This window comes from Protopterus annectens, chromosome 14.part0 (assembly GCF_019279795.1).
Source record: "Protopterus annectens isolate FY-2018-M chromosome 14.part0, PAN1.0, whole genome shotgun sequence".
Taxonomy (NCBI): Eukaryota; Metazoa; Chordata; order Ceratodontiformes; family Protopteridae; genus Protopterus; species Protopterus annectens.
Genome location: NC_056748.1, coordinates 928,213,775 through 928,226,130, shown reverse-complemented (window position 1 = coordinate 928,226,130; position 12,356 = coordinate 928,213,775).

Sequence of the window (12,356 nt, the reverse complement as noted above, 5' to 3'; positions counted from 1 at the left end):
CACAGCTCCAAAAGCAAACCAAACTTTAATATGTGAGCGCTTTCATTTACTCAAATCAAATTTGGTCTGAAGAAGTTCATTTGATTTGAGTGAACAAAAGCGCTCACATATTAAAGTTTTCGTTTGCTTTTGGAGCTATGGCCCTTTGTTACTTATTTTACCAAAACAGCAAGGCACAGAAGCAGTAACATGTGTAATTAACATAAAAACTGATGATTTCATTAATGGCCTTTATCCGCCATATAAATGAAATGTGAATGCATTTCTTTAAAAAATGCAAGTGAAATAGCATTTTTGGTAAAACCAGACTTGCCAATAAAGACTGTATTTTATTTTATTTATTTATTTGCAGTTGGTTTACCAGGATAGTCCATTGGGCCAAATGAACCCGTTTTCAATGGAGTCCTGGGGAGAAAAGCTCCAAAACTAAAAAGGTTACAATAGGTTGTTCTTAATAGTTGCACAAATTATACTCTTATACAAAGGTTAAAGATACAGAAAAATAATTTGCAAGTAAATACTTAATAGATAATACAGACTAAAAGGAAATTTAGCATGAAAATATTGAGAAATAATATCATATTCAGAAGCAAACATTTACGGGGTGTGGCTTAGAGCATTATTTCCAATTTTCATAGGGATAGTAATATGTAAGAGTTAGGGGTGAATAACAAGGAGAGTTGCAGGAGGAAACAGAGGAAGGAAGGAAGATGGAATTTGCAATTAATATGTAAGAGATAGGGGTGAATAACAAGGAGAGTTGCAGGAGGAAACAGAGATAGGAAGGAAGATGGAATTTGCAAGGGTAAGTTATGTGGGGTGGGAGCAAGAGCATTCCCACTGGGATACAAGATGTGAATGAAGAGATCTATTAAAAATAAAATGGTTGTGGGTGGTGCGAATGGAAGGTGGTAGGGAGTTCCAAAGGCGTGCAAGGCCATAAGACAGACGATTTTTTTCCTGGGGGACGAGTTGGTTTATATACTTCTAACAGATTTTGATTGTTGGATCGTAATACTCTATCAGGAAGGTGCATTTTAAAAGCTGATGAAAGGGAGGGACAGAGGGAAGGGTTGAAAATAAGCTTATGTGCAAGATTTAGTTGAATATATGCGAGATAACTGGGTAGCTCTAGCCATTTCAGTTTTTGGAGAGAGGAACAGTGGTGTGTGCAGGACTTGTAGTTGGTAGCGAACTTGGCAATTTTGTTGTAGCAAGAGGAAAGTTGTGTTTTTAGAGAGGACTGTAGATTAGTTAGGAGTGGAGCTCCGTAGAGAAGGGAGGGGATGAGAAATGAAGTAGAGAGGGTGATTTTGGTAGCAGGTGTGAGATAATGATATTGTCGGTAAAGCATACCTAGTTTTTGATGGGTTTTTTTGATATTTAGCTGTAGGTGAGAGTTGAATTTGAGCTGGCTATCAATTTGGACCCCAAGTAACTTGGTCTCTGACACCAGTTCCAGAGGAACATTATTTTGACTAGTGATAGAGAATGTGTTTATATCGAAAGACGTTGCCTTAGAGGGGGTAAATAACATTAATTTAGTTTTAGAGGCATTGAGTGCTAGGTGATTTGTTTTCATCCATTGCTCAGTGGTTGTAAAGGCATCCTGAGTCAGTTTTAGGAGTGAGGGGATAGAAGTGGCAGAGCAAATAATAGTAGAATCATCAGCATATTGGATGATATCTGAGAATGGGATAGAGTTGCAGAAATCATTTATAAATATATTAAAGAGAAGGGGAGCCAGTATAGAGCCCTGGGGTACCCCAGTAGGGGTATTTAGAAATGAGGAGGTAGCCTTTTTCCATTTGACTGCTTGATACCTGTTAGATAAGTAGCTGGAGAACCAGTTCAGAGAGGAGGGAGATAAGTTAAGTTTTGAGAGTTTAGTTAATAGCAGGCTGTGGGAGATGGTGTCGAAGGCCTTGGAGAGGTCGAGTAGTAGGGTAGAAACAATTTGGCCAGAGTCTCGGGCTTTATTTACAATTTCAAGGAAGGAGAGGAGGGCAGTCATAGTGCTATGATTTGGTCTGAATCCGTGTTGTGTGGGAGATAGTAGGTGATTATCTAAGAGATGTGGAAGGAGTTGTAGTTGGATGCATTTTTCTAGGAGTTTAGAGATGGGGACAGAACAGCGATGGGGCGGAAATTAGTAACATTGTTGTTGTTGCCAGCTTTATGTAAAGGTATGATAAAGGCCTTTTTCCAAATCTGAGGTACTATACATTCTTGGATAGAACGGTTGATTAAAATGCTAATGGGGTAGGAGATTGCTTCAGCAGCTTTGCTAAGAAAGTAAGAAGGGATATTATCAGGAGCATTAATGCATGGCTTCAGTTTTAGAAGGAGTTTCTTTATAGTAGAAGTGGGTATAGGTTTTAATGAGAAAAAAGGAGAGTGTGAAGAGGGGGAATTAGGGGCAGAAGAAGATAATGAAGTAGTTGGAGAAGGAGAAGGAGAGGAGGGACGAGAGTTAGTAGATGGGAGTGAGGATGTAGTAGCAGTGCAGGGTAGAGTGCTGGTGGGGGAGGGTGGGGGAGTATTGGAATATGTAGTGGTGTTAGTCAGGTAAACAGTACCAAGTTTAATGTCTCTGCTTGTTAAGTGGGTTTGGTTAGGATGATGCCACACCCCAGATGGAGTGGTTCTAGACCTGTGAACCAAAGCTCTGCTAATGATGGCAGCCCCTGTGAAGGCATGGGCCAAAGCTCTGACAAGGAGCCCAAAATTATACACTACCTTCTGAGTGGTTTCTACCTGAATATAACTGAATGATGTGTAACAGTCTCAGACTGGAAAAAAAATGACATCTGGCAGAAGTTGGGTGAGCATCTGTCAGTCCTGAAGGGATCACCTGCTCTAGTCCACTGTGACAACACAGGTAGAATGACCTAGAGAAATGTAGGCCTGACCAGCTGGCTGAGTGGGTAGACTATGTGAGGGTGAGAATAACAGAGTTCTCTAGTAAGTGTTTCTATATTTTTTTGAATCCCACAAAATTCAAAATGTAAACCACATAAAAGACAGAAGGATCCAAGGATAGTGAGGAATTCCAGTATAAATTTCTCCTTTATTATGAAACAACAGGTACATAAGTGCTTTCGTAGCAAAGCTACTTTATCAGATGTATGCTAAGACACAGACAGAACCATTTATATAATCAATTCAGTAAATCACATGGCTGTTCACACTTAATACTAATCTATAAAGAACTACATCCAAAGTTAGTAACATTTCATCTACAACTGAATGGCAGCACCAATACATTATATTAAAAAATGAAAAAAATAAAACATTCATGAAATAAATATTCATTCCAAAAATAAATATTCATATTCATTAAACAATTATAAAATTCATGAATGCATATTTTATTTCTTCAAACTTCTGGCTCTAAGCCTTGGTTTGATGGGTACCCTATCATTAAGGCCATGCCCAAAGTCTCCTCTTAGCCTGATTATCCATTTGGATTCTAACTGCTCTGTTAAATTATTAATATATCCTTTCCTGATGCTATCAAAAATACATTACACTACCATAAACTTAAAAGAATGAGAGCTATCTGTACTCAATATATGCTTGGACAGGGCGGTTACATTACTACCTTTGTTAATATGATAGTAATGTTCTCTAATTATCTCCTTTAGTGTCCTGTCCATTTTCCCTACATAAAATTTGAAACAGGTGGAACAATAAGCCAAATATACCACATGAGCAGTGTCACAAGTGGCAAAGTGGCATAAACTTTAAATTTATATGTTGTCTTTTGATCAGGATGGGTATACTCTCCACTGCTGTCAATCTACTGGCAGCATTTACAATGTCCACATGGCATAGTACAGTGTTTATTTAGCAATCTCTCATTCTTCTTAGGGGCACAAATATGCTGTTTTAGAGATTTCATATTTTTGTAAACAAATGTAGGTTTCTCAGTTATAATACTTCTCATAGCTTCATCAGTAGTTAACATTTTCCAGTGTTTCTTTATGATATTTCTGTAACATTTAACATCACTAGAGTAATACACACAAAATTTTTAGTTTGTCATTCTCTTTGCTATATACATTCTCTTCAGTATTCCTAGTATATTTCTTACCGAAATAAGGTTTAGCTCTGTCACTTCTTAGTTCTGTGACAGTCCTAACACTTTCATTAATATGATTCTCAGTGTAACCAATAGCAATAAAAGCTTTCTCTAGATATTGAGTTTGCTGGATAAATTCATCATTTTTAACACTACGTCTGGATGCCCTGAATATCTGACTGTTGACAACACTTAAATATATGAGTAGGATGCATACTATTTCTGTGTAAAAACTGGTTACAATAGCATGGTTTCCTATATAGTTTTGTAGTTACTCCATCCTTCACATCCATTATAACACTCACATCTAAAAAAATCCACTGACTGACTCGAAATAATGGAAGAAAATTTTAAAAAAGTAGTTGTTACATCAAGATATTCTGTGAAATCTCTAAAGGACTGTGTGGTCCCTTTCCATACCAGAAAAATATCGTCCACAAAGTGTCTCTAAAAGATCACCTGTGGACTGAAAGGCCCTCCAAACACATGGTCTTGTTCCCATGTCACTAATACAGAATTGGCGTAGCTATTGGCACAAGATGTGTCCATAGCTATGCCATGCTTCTGCCAATATATACAGTCATTAAAGACAAACAAGTTGTTTTGTAAAACACATTCTAACAGGACAGTCAATGATTCTACTTCCTTATCAGAAAACTTACTGTGCTTCTGTAAGAAGCATTTCAGTTTCTGTATACCATCATTATTAGGAATTACATTGAATAATGATAAAATGTCTAATGTAGCCAGTAATAGATCTTCAGTGATAGATAAAGTTTCAATACATGAAAATAAATCACTTAAAAATTGTTGAGTGTCTCTTAACACATGTGGAATTTTATTTAGAATGGGTGTAAGTTTTTTCTCTATGTATATGGAAGCTGGTTCTGTGCACCAGTTTCTTCCTGCAACTATAGGGCGTAATGGAGGATGTAACTAATGGAGGATGTAACATGTCCTTATGTACTTTGGGCAGGCCTTGAATGATGAGTAACAATGGATTCAAAACAATAAAAAAGTACAATAATTTGCTGTCAATCAGTCCAGTATGAAACAAGTTCCTCAATGCATTGTGTACATTAACAATCATTGTTTCTACTTTTTTCTGTGATATTTTCATGTAAAACTGGATGCTACACAACATTTCAATCATATCTGTATTGTACCTTATTACATCAAATAAAACTATGAGGCCACTTTTATCAGCTGGTCGAATAATTAAATTCCTGTTGTCTTGTAACTTCCTTAATGCCATATATTCATCTTTAGTTAAATTATAATGCATATTATGTTTATTACTGATTTTATCTAAATTTTCGTCTTGCAGCTTATAAAAGTCTTCTAAACATAATTTTTCAAAAGCTGTAACTAAAGAATTGGCATTAGGTAAATATGTACTGGGTTTTCTAAACTTACAAATGTTACTTCTATAACTATCATTATCTTTAAAATTCAATTTCAACAATAAATTTCTGATGAATATTTTAAAATCTAAAACAGCTTCTGTAAAATCTAATTTCTGTGTAAGAATAAACAACAAACCTTTAGTTAAAAGAGAAATCTCATCTTCAGTCAATGTATAAGCGGACAAGTTCAAAATGAGCCCTTCTGTTTGTTCCAGAACTTCTTTAAGGTCAGCGTACCATTTGCTTCTCCTTCTGTCTTCCTTTTCATCTAATTCTGGCTCTGTGACTGTGACCTCTGTTGGTGGAACACTCTCTGTTCCTTTATCGGAAGTGGAAATGGCAGTTGTCCCAAAAAAAGGGGAAGAAACAGCCAAATTGCCATTTCCAAAGTGATTCGCTGAAGTAATTGCTTTGGATGATTCTACAACAGGTTCCTGCTCATATGAATGGTGGAATTTGGGCTGTTACTTGAAACGTTTTATTCCTTGCTCCTAATGCAAACGCTGGAACTTCCTTCTCTCTCACTGTCTCGGGCAGTACATTCTCGTCATGATGTCACTCACATGGACCAATCCGATCATCTGGAGGGCTCTCAGCATTAGTTTGAATAGTAGATTGCTCATTACAACTAGTAATGAGCATATTGTGCAGACGATCATTAATACTGCTCACACCAGTAGATTTAACATCATTGCTAGCTGTTTATTCACTATATCGTGGCCAAGTAGCAGCTGCAAAGTCAGCTCGATCTCTAGCTAAATTCTTTAACTTAATTTTGCAAAGTCTGCGCTCATATACAGATACTGAATCAGTAACTTCTGTTAAATATTTCTTGACAGTGTTTCTATCAAACTGAGATAATAATTCGTTATATTGCTTCATGATATCAGTAGTTAACAGTTCGATATCTTTTGTCGCATGTTTAATTAACAGTTCCATATATTTATAACTGCATTTCAAATTCGCCTGTTGCCAATCGGCTAATATATTTTTTTTTATTCATTTTTTTAATATTTGTAATAAATGGAGAAACTCACGCGGAGTTAATGCTCTCACTACAAACACCAAAAGCCAAGTCCAATAGTATAAAACAATGAATAGTGAGAGCAAAACAATGAAGGAGCACACTGATAGCATAAATATGCTATCTAAAATATCAATGCAGTAATCCAGCGAAACCAATGAGGTAGTCAGTCTAGATGGCAAGAAGAACCAACGAAAATAAAATTATCAAAGAACTGATTTATTAGATGCACATCAGGTGAGCGCTTTCGCTATTAGCTTCATCAGACCTGAGTAACAAAAATGACTCAGTTACTTAAATACCCGACTAGGCGGGAAACTTCAGTGTATTAAAACATCATTACATAATTGCACAATTAACAAATAAAACTAATCTAATAAAAACAAAAATCATGCTATATAAACAAGGTAACTACACAAAATACAGATCAACATCAATTCTCAAACTGCAATAAAAAATACTTTATGCCAAATATGAATACTATATCTAAAATCAATAAATGAAAATTCACATTTCCTATCTATGCTAATATAAGAAATATATCAAAATATTATCACTCTCTATATAAAATACATATTATATTAACATTTCCATTTAGACACAAAAGCCTACCTAATCCCAGTCTCGTAATCAGAGTTATTTCCTTTGACTCAATAAAGGTGCCATTTAGGTAAAACATATATAGATATATATATATATATATATATATATATATATAGATATATATATATATATATATATATATATATACATTGTATTTCAGATTTATGCATATGTAAGTAGAAACAATAAATATACACATAAAAACATAAAAAATATTCTGGAAAATGTACATATATGAAAAACATTTATGCATATTTAAGTAGAAATAATAAATATACACATGAAAACTCTGATTACAAGTGCAATTATGTAATGACTGACTACCTCATTGGTTTCGCTGGATTACTGCATTGATATTTTAGATAGCATATTTATGCTATCAGTGTGCTCCTTCATTGTTTTGCTCTCACTATTCATTGTTTTATTTTTTTAATATAATGCATTGGTGTCTGCCATTCAGTTGTAGATGAAATGTTACTAACTTTGGATGTAGTTCTTTATAGATGTAATATACCTTTTAGTATTAAGTGTGAACAGTCATGTGATTTACTGAATTGATTATATAAATGGTTCTGTCTGTGTCTTAGCATACATCTGATGAAGTAGCTTTGCGACGAAAGCGCTTATGTACCTGTTATTTCATATTAAAGGAGAGATTTATACTGGAATTCCTTGCTATCCTTGGATCCTTCTGTGTCTTTTATGTAATAAATATGTTTTGTTTAATGAAAGTTGATATTGAAAAATATAAAAATTCCTTTCAGTTGTTACATTTGTATGTGTACAGCTTCTGCCTTTGAGGGTAACGTTAAACTGTGTTGTCTGCAAGCTGAGTATGCAAAACAAGGTAGCATAACACCCATCCCCTGTCCATACATAGAAAAGTATAACAATCTGAAGGAAGATGCAACCTTTCTATTTCAATATGCACTTCAAAAGAAATATTAGCACAGATGGATTAGGTGTAACGAATGCATGCATTTATAATGAGTGCATCACAATCTGTGTATCACTGTTTCCTTGCTTAATTAATGAAAGCATGTTTAAAAATGAAAATAATTGAAGCACACATACCAAGCCAGTGTAACACTAAATTCAGTGCCTTGCTGAGCAGTGCTAGTAATCATGTCAAAAATATTAAGGAACAAAAATCATAGACAGGTCAACAACCATGCTTTTATGTGTTCTCTCTGCAGCTGATGAAGAGACACAGGACAACTCGGCTGAAATAAACAGGAGCTTGGCAAGATTGACTGAGGGTGCTAGTAATTAGGAATAAAAAATGATTTCCATTTAAAAAAGAATGTTAAGTAATAATTGCTGTTTTCTGTCTTTAACTGATTTCCTATTATTACAGGAGCAGTTTATACACAATGATAATTGAAGGAGTAAAGTACTTTCAGTACAGCATTGTGGCCAAATCCATATCAGGCATAAATTTCAAATCTATTGCCATTTGTTATGTTAAACCAACATATATCATTAGCATCAGTAAACTGCAATTGTAAAAATCATCACCACTTAATAGCAATATAATGATTGTTCTCATGCATCCATAAGCATTTCCCACAAATTTTATTTTACCTGAATAGATTTAATAAAAATTAAAATTCAATGCTAATAAAGACTGGAATGATGAATAATTTTATGTGTGAATGAACTGTCTGCATTTATTCTTTGTCACTCTGCCCCATTTCTCTCTTTTTCTTATTTTAATTACACGTTCCTTTGTCTTTATTTTTTTTCAATCCCATTTCTGTTCATTTTTCTAAAGGTCCACTACACTTTGGAGAAGCCCAGCCACATACCTCGCAGGCCAGGGAAAATTCACCCTCTGCTAATCCAAGAACATCTTCACAGGGCTGTGGTGATGATACCAGTCTTCTAGGCACCCTGGAAAACCTTATTGACCATAGGCTTTAGGACTTGTTTGAGGATGTGGTGGAGCACATGCCAGAGAGACACCTTCAACCAGTTCAGGGTTCTCTTTGGCAGGCTGAAGACTCACTGCCCTGGTTAAAGCTGAGCAGCATGCCACCACAGGCCCCTGCCTCCTCAACATCAAAGTCATCCACTGCAGCATCAGACAGTGGAAGCATTTGAAGTCCTGTGGACCAGGAGTTTATGTTGGGATGGACTCGTAAACACCCTCTTCCTTTTCTTATCCCCTCTTCTATGCCATCTTATCAACTTCCCACCCAAACTACCCATTCATATTAAGAAATTTTAAAAACTTGGAGGGAGGGTGGTCTATCCCCTGCCAAAGACATACTACTCCCTCCTCTCCCACTTCCTCTAACATAACCCTCTTCATGTTTTCCTTCTGTTTCCCTTTTTTTCTCCTCCCTTTGTCAATCATTCCTATCTCCCCTTTTGATTCTTTAAAGCAAACAACAGGGTGTCCAGATAAGGATACCCCTATGTAAAACATGTTAAACCTGTTTATTTTTTATATTAATATTAAAAGCTACATTTAGGGCATGCATGTACACAACCACTTTCAACTACAATATCAAAATATGAGCACTAACACTTTTACAGAGTACTTTGCATATACATAAGGAGTATCTTCAGCCACTTTAGGCTTTTGCTGCAAGTCGGTATGATTCTTAAAACACATTTGCATTTACTTACCTGCGATCACTGAATCTGTATATAGGCATAGCAGTGCCTTTCACGGATAACTGCTATGCAAGTGCAAACCTTGAAACTATGAATAGCACTCAGAATCTTAAATTGGTGCATGTGTGATGAACAGCAAAACTTTTGAGGCAGACAAAGATGGGAAATGGAGTTCATAAAAATAAAGGAATGTTAACCAGAACAGAATCACTGCATCATTACAGGGGGGTTTCCATTTCAAAGTATTTATGAGTGACCTACGGAAGGACTGGAAAGAAAAGTTTGTGCTTCTGTTGACAATGCAAATCAGTATGATGGGGTTGATATAAACATAGGTTTAAAAATAAAGAAAAGAGATTTTGCAAGATCAGATGAATGGCTTAAAGTGTGTTAAGTTGAAATAAGTGCAAAGAAATGCAAACTGATATGGGAGACAACAAGGACAAAAGTACTCAATTGGTTTGAATACTAAGAGAAATGAAAGAAAAAACAAATGTGGGAGAAGTTCTATAAAAATAAGAAAGCAATTTAATAAAGCAGCAGTAAATACTGAAAGTAGTATTACCTGCAGAAAAAAATATTATCCTGCTTCAGATGCAGTTGATAAAGCCCCATCTAGTGTGCTGTCTGTAACGCCAGAGACTTTGCCACCATAATAGCACCGAGAAGACAGTGGTATTGTAGGGGATGATGATCTAAAAGGTGCATAATCTGCATCAAAAGTCATATTATGAAGGACTGAATGTCCTCAACATGCCTAAGATAAAGCATGAGGCAGACAGAAGTGATATATATTACATAGAAATTTCTGAGTACCTCATAGGAATCCAGAGTTCATGTGATTACCAAATTAAAAAACACGTATCTCTCTCTATTTATATATATATATATATATATATATATATATATATATATATATATATATATATATATATATAAATATATGGGAGCCTTTCATTTGTTCGAACTTTCAAATGTTCGAAACTCATATGGTCAACATCATATGAGCGAACGTTTGAAAGGCCAACAAATGACAGCGGAGATCCTGCTACAGTGGAGGACTGGGAGATTCACCTTTCCTGCACTGTAGTGTGATATTGGAGTGAGAATATTTAAGTAGCAGGGGGTGCAGGGGGGCTTGCCCCCTGCATAACACAGTTTTACTGTGTTTACAGGCAGGTAAATGGTGCCATTTCAGGATGTCGGTCATTCGGAATGTCTATCATATGGTGTCGGCCATATGAAAGTCGGCATTCTGAACAGTTGACATTCTGAAGTAGACCTATATATATATATATATATATATATATATATATATATATATATATATATATATATATATATATATAAAATATATAAGCCTCGGTGGTGCAGCGGTAGCATTGTTGCCTCGCAGCAAGAGATTCTCCTGTTTGATTCTCAGCTGGAGCACCTTCTGTGTGGAGTCTGCACATCCTCCCCATGGTCGAGTGACGTTCGAAAGACATGTGTAGAATGGATGTGCCTTCGCTGAAGGTTGGGCGTTGAGCTGGCACCTCCACACCCATAAAAAATCTACTGCCAATCATTAGCGAGACAGAGTTCTGCTGTGGCAACTCCTAACTGGGAAAAACCGGAAGAAAAACAACATATATATATATATATATATATATATATATATATATGTGTGTGTGTGTGTGTGTGTGTGTATGATGGCAATACAATATGCCTTTTGAGAAAAATAATGAGTAGTTTAAGGAAAATGTTAGATTATTATTTTATGAAAAGGGTGGTAGCTCACTCAGTTTTCTTGAAGAGGCAGTATGGTCAAAACTGTGAAATAAATAAAAATAACATAGGAGAGGCATTTCACCAGCATTATAAAAACTGGCAGGAAATGGGTAATATGCTGTCAGATAAATTGTACAGTTATGCTATAACTTACGGCAGAGAAGGTGCAATTCATGGTCTGTCTCTGGAGCTCTATGTATTTTGCAGAAAAATGTGAACATTTCTAAGTCCAGGTTTTAAATTAGTCGGGGTAATTATTGTTATTCTGGAGTTCTAGAAACAGAATAATTAGCAAGGAAGTAAGGGGAAGGGACAAAGTCCCCAGCATAGGATATGTACATTAATTTCAATGAAAGCAAATCAGCTAAAGTTCAAATTACTGAAAAGTCATTTCACTGACTCTCATGTCACTGAATTGTAAGCTGTATACTTAATGTGACTTTGTGTAGAGTGCTGTGAGGGAAGTAAAGGGTACATGCCCTCATCCCCACTGTAGTGCGACCTGGACGGGTTGGGGGACATAACCCCCACTTAGTTTCGTTTTATATTGTCTGGTTTCTGTTAAGAGGATAAATAAGTCGTTTTTAAGTTGTGGAAGGAGGTAGCCTTTACTTTTGTGAGTTTGATTTGTCTTTGGTTAATGACATGTGATGCGTTTGGCAGTCTTTAAAAATGTTTCTTGTTAAGTAAAAGTTGTCTGATGAAGTTCTATTGTTAGGTCGAAAGCGCTTACCGCTTTTTATCTTTTAGTAAATTTTTTACATTTGTAGACTACCAGTGGATCATTTTTGAGCTTTACATTGTGGACCATCGGTGGTTTCATTTTGGAGTTGTTTCCGTTAACCAC